The sequence below is a fragment of the Engystomops pustulosus genome, chromosome 1 (assembly GCF_040894005.1).
Source record: "Engystomops pustulosus chromosome 1, aEngPut4.maternal, whole genome shotgun sequence".
In the NCBI taxonomy this organism is placed as follows: domain Eukaryota; kingdom Metazoa; phylum Chordata; class Amphibia; order Anura; family Leptodactylidae; genus Engystomops; species Engystomops pustulosus.
The window spans coordinates 171,420,475-171,433,043 of NC_092411.1; the positions used below are offsets into that span (position 1 = coordinate 171,420,475).

At 42.2% G+C, this 12,569-nt stretch overlaps 1 protein-coding gene across 3 annotated transcripts in view; it reads right to left on the reverse strand.

The window, feature by feature from the left end:
- The window catches only part of MLLT1 (MLLT1 super elongation complex subunit), a 136,443-nt gene that overhangs the window by 92,007 nt on the left and 31,867 nt on the right, over positions 1 to 12,569 (reverse strand). The gene's annotated exons all lie outside the window — the stretch shown is intronic.

The window sequence follows — 12,569 nt, forward strand, 5'->3', positions numbered from 1 at the left end:
TTAGCAAAGTATAATATGTGGCAGAGTGTAATACAAGGAATGAAATTAGCATTTTGGACATTCAGGTGGTTTCCAAATATGATGCCCGTTAGGTGACGCCCAGTTTGTGCCACTATGAAATTTCAGGTCTATGATTAGGAAGCCATGTTTCCTAACGGGAGAAAGGCCCTACATGCGGTTCTAAACGCTAACCAGAAAATACAGCAGGGATCCGCAATGATAAAGCACTTGGAATATAAATACTAATAATAAAGAACTTGGAGAATTACAAAGGATGTGCTAATAAATCCAGAGGCTTGGAGGGAAAATAGAAAACCTAAATAAAAAATAAATGAATAAAACCAACAAGTGACCCTAGTTTGCAAATTACATCCCTCAATGAAATAATCGAGGGGTATGCAGTCAACACCCATTCTTCATGGTGCCGGCTCTGAACGAGAGCCGGCACCTACCACACGCCATAATAGTATGGTGCCGGTCGTTAAGTACCTTTCCACCGCGCTGTACTATTACGATTCGCGTCGGGAAGGGGAAAGTACCCTAGGGAGCTTGAAAAATAGTAAAAAATAAAAATAAATAAAAATTTTAAATCACCCCCCTTTCCCTAGAGAAAAAAAAATATTATATATTCCCCATGTTTAATAATTATATATTATATTATTCCCCATGTTTAATACCATAAAGTAAAATAGTACCCAAACCACTTTTTTCAGCATTTTGCAACATAAAAATGTTTTATAAACGTGATCAAAATGCTTTAAGTCCTCGATGAAAATAGCAATACAATTGAAAGCATCAGCCCAAAAAATTACATCTCACACAGCTCTTTCAAGTATTAAAGTGTTTAGCATCAGAAGAAGGCAATTGAATTTGGAGAAAATGTCATTATAAAAGATCAACCACTTTAAAAAGAAAAAAAAAAAAAAAAGCTATAAAATACTCACCTCTACACCTTGATCCTGTTACTGTCCGTCGGTAGTCTTGATACACTGGGATCACCTAGAAAAGAAAGTTATAATTAGCAGTACGTCATGTCCGCATGCTCCGTGCTGCTAATTATATCTTTCTTTTCCAGAGGATTTTGGTTGTCCCTCGATAGGACTGTAAATCGGCTGACTATGGTTGGATTCTTCTCATTAATGGATTCTTTTGTCTGTACACTGCAGTGCTCTCTGCCATTCCCCCCCCCCTACTGCCTATTCCGCACTACAGACTACACAGGTACTTCCTGCCAGCAAGCAGCAGTGTGCTACTCTACAAGCTACAGTCAGATAAGGTCTTTATCCGGGAGGGAGGCATATGACAGAGATCATAGTGTGTTTTATTGATTAGGAGAGTTGGCAGAGCTGAAAGGGTCATTGTGTTTTATATCCATATCATCTCTCGTCGCTCTTTTTATATGTGTCAGATGCTAGTAGAATGCGCAGAAGCTAAATAAAAGTGTCTATCAACCATGATGCTATAAGCAGTTTGGATAACGGAGGTCCTAGAGTTAATTTACATACTACCGGCAAAAATTATGAGTGATCTACTGCAGGGTTGCATCGAAATTTTTGTTGCGTGTGAAATACTTTCATGACTTACAGACTCCTGTCGGTAGTAACTATCTGCAGGGGAATCCTCGGAGGAGATATCTGGCAAGGAATCCTTTTGTATAGATGTGTTGGGTTAGCGGCAGAACAGGGCACTACAACCGAAATCCACAAACTCTGTCCACTGAGATATGTCGGCTACAGGACTATGAGCTTAAATAACTTATCATGTACAGTGCGAGCAATCAACAGGAACACAACTTCCATGGCACAAAAATCCAACTATATTAGGACCTCTCCTAGCTAACTCTGCTGAAAAGAAGATACTCGAGTGCCCCTGCTGGATATTCTACACCACGGGGTGATCTATCAATAGAGATTTCCATTCACCCTAAAATGCTTCAAAATATGGCCGATCTGTAACGCAACGCTCCTTTCTGGACTTGGCCCCATTTTGCGACACATAAGACCTCCCTGTTCCTCCAATTTATGACTGGGAAATGGGATGCCCTATACCTGCCGGAATGGCATAGGGAGCAATAGAAAAGACGACAGCTATCCAGAGGGTCAAGAGATTTCCCCCACCTGAGACCTGGACAATTTTTTCTGGTTATATCCTTTTATGATCTTGAGACTGATCTACCAGACTTTATGGTCTGGACATAGGGAGTGTAAAATATAAACAATATAATGTAACATCCAAATACCAGGGGTCTGGTTATTTATGTTTAACTTTTCAGAGCCAAATTCTGATCAAGTATATCTAAATAGTTCTTTCTTGGCAGTGCCTCAGCCTGGTACTATCAGTTTAACCCCTTAAGGACGCAGGGTATTTTCGCTCATTTCTCGCTCTCCATCTTCAAAAATCCATAACTTTTTCATTTTTCCGTGTACAGAGCTGTGTGAGGGCTTATTTTGTGCGTAACAAGTTTTACTTTCCCGTGATGTTATTTATTATTCCATGTCGTGTACTGGGAAGCTGGAAAAAAATTCCATATGTGGAAAAATGAAAAGAAAAAAAATGCGTCACATTCTTGTGGACTCAGTTTTTACGACTTTCACTCTGCGCTCCAAATAACACCTCTACTTTATTCTTTGGTTCGGTACTTTAGATGGCGGTTTTTTTGCTCTAATTTTTAGGACTGTACAGCCTTTTGATCACTTTTTAATTTTTTTTATATTTTTCAAAATAGTGCCATTTTCGAATTTGGGTGCTATTTTCCGTTACGGAATTAAACGCAATGAAAAATCGTTTTTATATTTTGAAACTTCAGGCATTTTCGGACACGGCGATACCTAATGTGTCTGTGATTTTTACGGTTTATTATATTTTATATCAGTTCTAGGGAAAGGGGGGGTGATTTGAACTCTTAATATTTTATACTTTAAACTTTTTTTTTTCCTTCACTTCTTAGACCCTCTAAGGTACATTAACCCTAGATGGTCAGATTATTCCTACCATATACTGCAATACAACTGTATCGCAGTATATGGCATTTCTGCATACTATACATTACAATGAGCCACTGGCTCATTGTAATGAATAGGCAGAAGCCATTCAGCCTCTGGTCAAACAAAGACCCGAAGCGACCATGGCAACCGATCGCCGCCCTCCGATGACATTCGGGGGAGCGACGATCTCAGGTAACATGCTTTCAGTGCCGCCGACTTTGCACCGATCGCAGGTTTTAACCTGTCGTTTGCTGCTGGCAAACACCGACCGCGGGTGTAAGCGATGGGTCTTTGCTGCGATATGCAGCCAAGTCAATCTTTGTATGAAGAGGGCTCAGCCCGTGAGCCCTCTTCATACACCCTTCATAGCTCCGTGGCGGATATATCCACCAAAGCGTGAAGGGGTTAATAAGAATTTATTTATATAGCACACACAGATTACTCAGCGCTACACAGAGCTTGCCAAGTCAGTCCCTGACCCCAATGGGGCTCACAATCTAATCAACCTACCAGTATGTTTTGGAGTGTGGGAGGATACCAGTTAAGGGGTTGTAGAGAGACCGACCTGGTTTAGATCAGGCGAATTCTCAGCCACCTGCCGTTATAGTCGGCGATAATGTCATCAAACAAGGTGCTGCACAGCCAAAACATCGATTTGTACCGCATACAAGGAAAATCATGTAATAATCATGTAATCATATAATGTACCTTATTTCTGGTACCACACAACTGCTCAATTACCGACAATATCAGATTTTTTCCTAATGTTCCAGATGTAAGCTGGCGATGTGGGGAGCAAGTGAGAACCTTGGAACATATTTTTTGGACATGTACACTCATTCATCCATTCTAGAATGGGGTTCGTTAAGGGCTTTTGGCGGACGCTCAATACCTCTTAATCCCTTATTATACCTGCTTAAAGGAAACCTACCACTTTAAAATGTTAATTATAACCCTGAAATACCTTGCACCAGCTCAGGGTGAGCTAGTGCCGGAGCATATCTTCCTAATTTTCAGAAACCGCTGTATTGCTTGAAAAGCTCATTCATTCATTAGATTTCAACCCCCCTTCGGCGCACCATCATACGTTCTCGGCGCACCGTGCGTGCGCATGAATAGGAAGTGCCGGAGAGACACCGAGCGCTCAGGCACACTCGCCTGTGCAACTTCGCACGGCCGGCTTTGCATGCGAAGTTGCGCAGGCGCGAGTGTGCCCGAGAGCTCGGTGACATCACAGGCTCTCCAACACTTCCTATTCAGCCACACGCCTGCTCGCGCTCATGGTGCGCCGAAGGGGGACAAGTTTTTCAAGCAATACAGCAGTTTCTGAAAATTAAGAAGATATTTCCGGGTTATAACTACCATTTTAAAGTGGTAGGTTTCCTTTAAATGTAACCACACAGCCACTACCTTAGACTGCTACAAAACTTAGCCTATACATTCTCACCACAGCCAGGTGTCTGAGTGCCCAGCACTGGAACAACTCCACTTTCCAGAATGACTCTTTGCAAGAGTTCAGTCACTTTAGTGCCGCTTCGCCATCATCTATATTTATGACTGGATGGTTTGTGTTTGGACTTGGAGCAGAGCACCTACGACACATGGCCAGTGGTCTGTGTGGGAGGAGCATTTTCAGAAGAGAACGACCCACTGTAGTAGGGCCGGCATTATCCTCATTTTCTTGGAAAGAGTTCAAGCAGTAAGGAGTATTGAGTTTTTGACAGCATTCATGAATGAAAGTGAACTTTTTCACTATGGTTTGGGCCCAACTGGAATCCTATTGGGGACCGATGGTGCAACAGGAATGAGAAAAGGCCCCAGGACAAGCAAGTCCCTTATAGGATCCTTTCTTTCCTAGTGTTCTTCCTCTGTGCATTTGTCTTGTGTATTTTCAGTATTTGTTAGAAAGTTGTATAATAAAGCTGGTATCAGGTAAACGTTTTTATTATAAGTTTGTATGAACAATATGCAGAAGATGTAATACCTACCACTGCCAAATGTGATTAGAGATTTAAAGCAATCAAATGATTCTATGTAAAAAAAAAAAAAAAAAAAAAAAAGTATAATATTCTTTCAATAAAATGTTGGTTTTTTTTTTTTAAAAGGACAATAGCACTCTATATAATTTAGCACAGTAAATTGGTGGAGTGGGGGGGGGGGGGGGAACTAGTGAAATCCTGAGCAAGTCAAGTAGGGGACAAGGGTTTAAAATGGCTTCTAGCTTGACACAGTGTCTGTAGGAAGACCTTCAAAACAAAACCCACCACACATGCAAATACAGAGGCCCTATAATACAGCAGGAAGTCCATTATACCCATGATTCCTTGATCCTTTGGTTTAGTGAGAAGATTAAATGCCAACAGTGGTTTAAATCACCCCCAAACAAATTTTGTTACCGTGTGTGTGTGTCTGTGTAAAATAGGAAACATACAGTAAGAGGTCATCAGCAAATGCCATCTTACGATGACCACTCGGAACCACACCTCTGAGTTGTTGGCTCTAATTCAAGTGCGTTGGCTAGGGATTCCACAATGAGGATATACGGGAAAGGGGACATCCCTGCCTTGTTCTATTGCCAATACAAAAACGGGATGGATAATACTGCATTGAATCCCCTGCATTGGTTCTCAAGGATTGATACAACATATGACCCATTATAAAAACCCAAAAAAGAAGAATTCATAAGCTTTGTGGAGTTCATTGGATATATTTCAGTTTGGAAGATAACATGACCGGGCTATGGAGGTGACAGGATGCACACTGGAGTAGCTCCTGTCCTGATACCCCAAGCTAGCTTTGCAGTCCTGCTATTCAGCACCCCAACGGCTCACAGTTGAGAGCAATGAAACATGGAGATCTCAAGACCCTGTATTGCGGGGATAACTGCCAGGTTGGATTTTAGCCATTATGTCTAAAGCCAGAGAAGTGGAAAGAATAGTTCACTACTTATAGTTGCTTCCGGACCTTTCCCGACTCACTCTACTCAAGTGTAAAGCCTTCAAGCCCATTTTTGGGAAAATTGAGTCAGAGGAACATTCCTTACTTCCAGGGTTTCCCATTTTGGCTTCAAGTGCAACATGGTGGCAGAAGATATATCTTACATCACTAGGGTCCCCCCTCTTACAAGACTGTCACTTGTCAAATAACATAGGTTCTTTGCACAGTTTATTTGTTCTTTGTTGTTCAATGCTCTTTAGATACACCCCATTTGCATAGGAAGTATGTCATGTGTCGGGACTGGTCAAGTCTGCCTGTCTGGCACACAGCAATGTCATTGGAATGCAAGTTTCAGAATTTGTACTTTCGAGATTCTTTTTACCCTCTCCTCCCCTTCCTCTCAAGTTTTTGTGACTAAACGATCCTTTTAGCTGTTGGATAGCTAAAATGATTTTTTTTTTTTCGGATTACCTCAAGAACAGCTAGCATGGGTTGGATACTACCTCCTAAATATTTTCTCTGCTGAGGTCTATGTGCACAGCAGGTCTGACCATGTTTATTTAAGCTGTAACACATTGTTATGGTTTGTCTTACTGTCCCTAGTCTTTTCAGTCATTGTTCGTTTGTCTTGTTGTCTTAGGATCTTTCCTTTCCCTCTCTCTCACTTGTTGATCTTCAAATTCCACCATGAGTAATTTTGCATCTTTCTGCTCCTTTAAAGATTCAAAAGCCCCGTCAAAAAAGGTATCAGATACCGCAGCATTTATAAAAAAAAAAAAAAAAAAAAAAAAAAAAAAAAAAGGTACTTCATTTTCATGAATCTGACTTTGTGGTCAATGCCATACCCATCTGTCCTACGAACCTCTACTGTAAATGGTATCATGGCCCGCATGACTGAATGCAAAGTAGGAGCCTTTCCTAAGCATTTTCACTTCTTGAAGTTAGACTGCAGTTCTCCTTTGATATTAAAATCTTTCATGACCTGGAGGATTTTGCATACAGTTCTCGCATCATCCCGAGTGTAGACTTTGGATAGGTTGATGGATGTGGACCCTGATTCCTTCACCAGTAAGTCCTTCATCTCCTTTGCCAAACGAAGTAAACTGAAATCAGTTTTACATTTGGTGGACACGTAGAGAACACTACATCCGTCGTTGAGAGTTCAGTTATGGTTTGGCAAACAACATATATCACAAGTTGTACTAAATTTTCCTCTCACATAGGTTTCTGGATATGTCAACTACATGCTCTATTGACACATTTCTGAGGTCCCTTTTTGGTTCCCTGGAAGGCTTTCCTATTTTGGGTTGGAAGGGTTGCTGGCAACTTAACATCACAAATACATATGCAATTATCTAGCAGGTGATCTTTAGGACAACAATCAATAGGTGATCATACTGCCAATACCCTCCTTGAATGGAAGTCTCTTAAACGTTCCCTGCAGGACATTTTAAGGTCACATGGGGCTAAGTTGAAGCGAGAAAGATCAAGTAAGCTCAAAGCCTTGTTGACCTCCCTGTCAGATAAGGGGTTCTCGAAGCAGGCCAATTCCTCAGATGTGTCATAGAACATCTACAGAGAAGCTTTTTTGAGTATGGAAACAAGCAGAAGACCTGCCTAGCTAAAGCTTTTTATTGCCTGGTTTTTAAAAAAAAAAAAATAATGGATTTTAATATTATGCTAATTACTCAGAGGGGCTACAGGCACCACGGGTTTTAATAGAGCCTCAAGTCCCTTATTTGCATAGTCTTTAAAACCTTTTATTCTTAAAAACAAGGGTATAAGTAGCTAACAGAAAAGTGTATCCTGCCAGTGGGGGGGCACACACCAGTATGTAAGTGAACTTCATTTACAATCCTTGATCCTGGTGGTAGATGGCCTTTAAAACACATTAAAGGGGGCATTCCCATGAGGAGAAGATTCTTAAATATACTTATTTTGTTATCCTAACACTCCCCACTGCATTGCAAGACTAACTCACAGACACTTCCTGACAGCAAGCAGCATCTTCAGAGACCAATTCTACAAACTACAGATAAGATAAGATCTTCATAGCAGGGGAAGTAGGTATAGCAGAGTGGACTGTGTTTTATAGCAGAGATACTGCAGTGCTGAAGAGTGTCATTGCGTTTTTATATCCTTCTCATCTCTCATCGTTGATCTGTCTCAGTTCTCTTTTTCTGTGTCAAACACTAGTGTATGTTCAGAAGCTAGACAAATGTGTAGATAAACCTGTACCCTGATAATCTAAGCACCTTGTCAGCATATAGCACAGAGGGATCAAGAAGTGTCTGCTTAGAGAGTCCCCGCCACACTGTGTTATAGGAGCTAAAACATTAATAAAACTAAGTAAAATTGTAAAGTAAGGGCGGTTAAAAATGATGTTTATTGTGTAAACATCTCTATGGGATTAAAATTTGCTAACTTTCTTTCATCCACAAACCCCTTTATGAAGGGTAAGAGTTCAGGCCCAGGAGGCTTCACTCATAGGATTTTACAAACGTTGCAGCTCTAGTTTGATCCGCATCAGCTATTTATTCTGTTTTTGGGTCTTGTACCTTCCCGAACCAAACCTTAGAGGCATGCAATACTGTTATTTCCAAGCTAGAGAAAGATCAGATGTATTGCGACAATTTCCAATTTCTGAATGTGAACAAGAAAATATATTTCAAATTGGTGGCCCTGAGAATCAAACCATTCATTCCGTTCCTGACACACCAGTAGCAGGTGGGTTGTGCCTCTGGGCAAGAAGCCAGGAACAACGCAATCAAAACAAATTTCTTTAATCTCAAAGGCTAGAGACTCTAGAGCCCCATGTGCCTGATATATGTATAAGCCGAAAAAGCTTTTGATGGCGTACATTGGGGGTTTCTGTTTCGCTCTAACTACCATTCTCCATTGTGAACGGGACAGGGGTTCCCTCGTCTCCCCTTCTATACCTCTCATTAATGGAGTCCTTGCCTATTGCAGTTCATAACAACTCAAACGTTCAGGGCCTGAAGGTTGGGAATGCACATCATAAATTTACAGCAGCCGCCATAGAGTAGAAGTCAATGGAGACTGCTGTGATTTCATGTAATCAGAAATATACATGGGGTACATTTTGCAAATGTAAAGGGTACAAGACTTTTGATGACATCGTAAGAGCCGTATCATATGCACATGCCCACCAGTAGATAGGTAGTCCCAGTGTCACGGGTGCCCCTGCAATCTAGGTTTCGGATCAAAGTCACACCTGTGCCCCTCTCCGAGCTCTCTCAACCCACCACTTTCCGGCTCCCATCTTGGCTGGCCAGCACGCGCATCGGCACTTTTGGATTTAAAGGGCCAGTGCACCGCTGACTTCCAAGGTTCCTATAAAGACTGGTGGCTACCAGATAGGTAGCCATACCACATGTCCCCCAATATACAGGTAGCCACAGCGCCCGTCCCCCCAGTAGATAGGTAAAATAAGAAAAAAAAAAAAAAATTCACTTACCAGCATTCCCTGCAGCAAGCTCCTCATCGCTCCCACGCTCTTCTTTGACCCAGGCTTAGACGATGGCGGCGATGGCATCTGGGTCATACAAAGGTCGTAGGCAGCGGTAACATTGCTGCCTGTGTCCAGTGATCAGTCTAAGACACACACAGCAGCCATCACTATTTATTAAAGATCTGTCTGGGAGCCAGATGCAGCCAACAAAAGAGCCACATCTGGCTCCCGAGCCATAGGTTCCCTACCCCTGCTCTATAGGAACTTGTCACTAGATGTATATGTGCAAATGTGGTGACAATTGACATTTTAGTCCAAAATATGCAGGTTATCCCGGGTATGGCAATGCCCCATTTGTGGTAATAATCCAGAGGCTGGGCACACCGAAGCTCAGAAGGAAGAACTGGCATTTGGAGCGGACATTTTACATACATACATTTGTAGATGCTCTTAGTGACCAGTAAAGTAGAAAACACCGCTGAGAACTGACCCCATTTGAAAACTACACCCTTCCATGAATTAATCTAGGGTTGCAGTGAGCATTTTAACCACACAAATGGATCCCAAAGATAATGCTTAATGGGTAGTGCATAGTAAGAAAATCTCGTGCCCAGCTCATACCACTGGAGACAAACGCCCCAAAAATAATGCAGGTTCTGGGTAAGGCAATACCCCAAATGTGGCAATAAACTACAAGCTGGGCACATGGCATGGCTCAGAAGGGAAGGTATGCATGCAGCATTATGTATAAGCTGTGCAGAATACATCAGGGTGAATACAGGCGGTCCCCTACTCAAGGACACCCGACTTACAGACAACCCATAGTTACAGACAGACCCCTCTGACCTCTGGTGAAGCTCTCTGGGTGCTTTACTATAGTTCCAGACTGCAATAATCAGCTGTAAGGTGTCTGTAATGAAGCTTTGTGGATAATCCTTAGTCCCATTAGAGCAAAAAATATTTAAACTCCAATTGTCACTGGGGCCAAATTTTTTTTTTGTCTGGATTTGAGGAGCTTTGTTTGGTCCACCAACTCATACCGTTTCATTGTTCTATGGCTTGTTGTTGGAAAAAAAAACTATACTACACCAGGGTTTGGGAAAATGCTCTTGCCAGGGAATTCTCAACAGATCACTGTAGGAGCAAGACTCTGGGGCAGGCACCATCTTCACTCTGAAGATCCCTTTAATTAGAACATCATAGGATATGGATCCGATCAGAGACCAATGCTCACAATGTAGAACTGTATAGAGGTGCTCAGTCAACATACATAGTTCTCAATAGCAGGCTTGTAGATAAAAGTAATGGCACTCAACAACTTAGATGGAAAAAATAAGAAAGCCCTTCATTTATAAGAGAGACATACAGGAGGGTTTTTTTTTTTCATACAAGCCTTGGAGACGTTGCCAAGGCTTGCATAAAAAAAAAGAAAACCCTGCATGTCTCTTATACATAAAGGATGTTCTTATTCTCACCAGATTAAGGCTATATTCACACTGCCGTTACCCGCCCGTACCGTACCGGGCAACGGCAGTGTACGGGGAGAGGAGGAGGTGGTGAGCGCATCTCACCCCCGCCCCTCTCCATAAGAAGTAATAGCGCACGGCGCCGTTTTACGGTAATAGATACGACAGGTCCCATCTTTTTCCGGGTACGGCACCGTACCGCTCCTGTAGGGCGCCGCGCCCCCATTGCAGTCTATAGAGGACGTATATCGGCCGTATATACGTTCTCCGTACGGCAGTGTGAATGTAGCCTAATGGTTCATAGCTAGACTAACTCTGGGCAGTACAGTGGCTCTGTAATTAGCACTGCCGTGCTGGGGATTTGGGTTCAAGTCCCATACAGGTCACAATCTGCAAAGAGTTTGTATGTTCTCTCAGTGTTTTCGTGGGTTTCCTCGGGGTCCCCGGTTTCCTCCCACACTCCAAAACTTACTGGTAGGTTGATTAGATTGTGATCCCTATGGGGACATGGACTGATTTGGTATGCTCTGTGTAGCACTGCGTAATCTGTTTGCACTATATAAATAAACGAATTCTTATTATACTCACCCAGTCTTCAAAAGTCGAATTTTAAAATGAAGTTTAACACTAATACGATCAAAATTGTATTGCACCCCAGTTAAGCTGAAACAAATGGACCCCCAGATTTCAAATCAATGCTGGCGATTTGAGAATGCCATAAGCAGGATGTTGCACATCTGGTGGAGCTTTCTCTGTGCAGTGCCCTCAGTAATTTCTCAATTGCTTTTACTGCAGAACCATGATAGAAACGCTCTATTTTTCCACAATCTGGACCCGCAGCCTCCTTTACCACTTAGGTTTTGTCAAGAATCCTTCCCCAAAAACAACTTCTACTCACCAGTGTAACCTCCTATTCTTTCTGCAGAACCCCCTCCCCTCCCCCCCCCACCACCTTTCCCTGGTTTTGTTCCCCTTAAATATTTATCTGGTTCTGTGTTTGGCTGTGTGCTTCCTTTTGTTTTTTCTGTATATGTATTTGGTTTTTACATTGTATAAGTAGACGGAAGCTTAAACTAATTCCCTTATTATATGGTTTTCACTCTTCTGACCAAAGGCAAATTCCATGTGTAATTTTTCATACGTTTTATTTTGTCTCACTATGGCACTTGAAAAACTGACTTTTTGTTTAAACTAATCCCAGCCTTACTGAAGTATGGCAGTGCCTACAAGATCCACAACAACTACACCAAGGCTCGTACTGCGCCATGCGCCCATGGCCGTCTGTGGCGGCCGTATATACGTCACCCATACGGCCGTGTAAATGTAGCCCAATACAGTCAGCGTTACCAGCCGTGGGGTTGCCATGGAGACAATCGCCACCACCCCAAACTGCCACAGGCGGTGGACAGGAGTAAGTGCAATGAATGTGGTGCCTTCAGGGTTAAACAAAACGCTGTTAATGCAGGCACGGCTGTTAGAGGCAAAGGACAGGCTTTAAAAGGGGTATTCTAGGAATAAGCATAATTCTTATACAAATGGGTAATAAAAATATAAGCTACTGTGTAATTATTTGTTATTTAAAATTTTGCTCCCCTTAGCAGAAAATGCTGGTGACAGACTGTAATGAAGTATTAAAATGCTACTGGCCCTTTAATCAGTCTGTTATCTTCTTACACATGGTTCGTTGCGGAGCATACACAGGACAGAAGA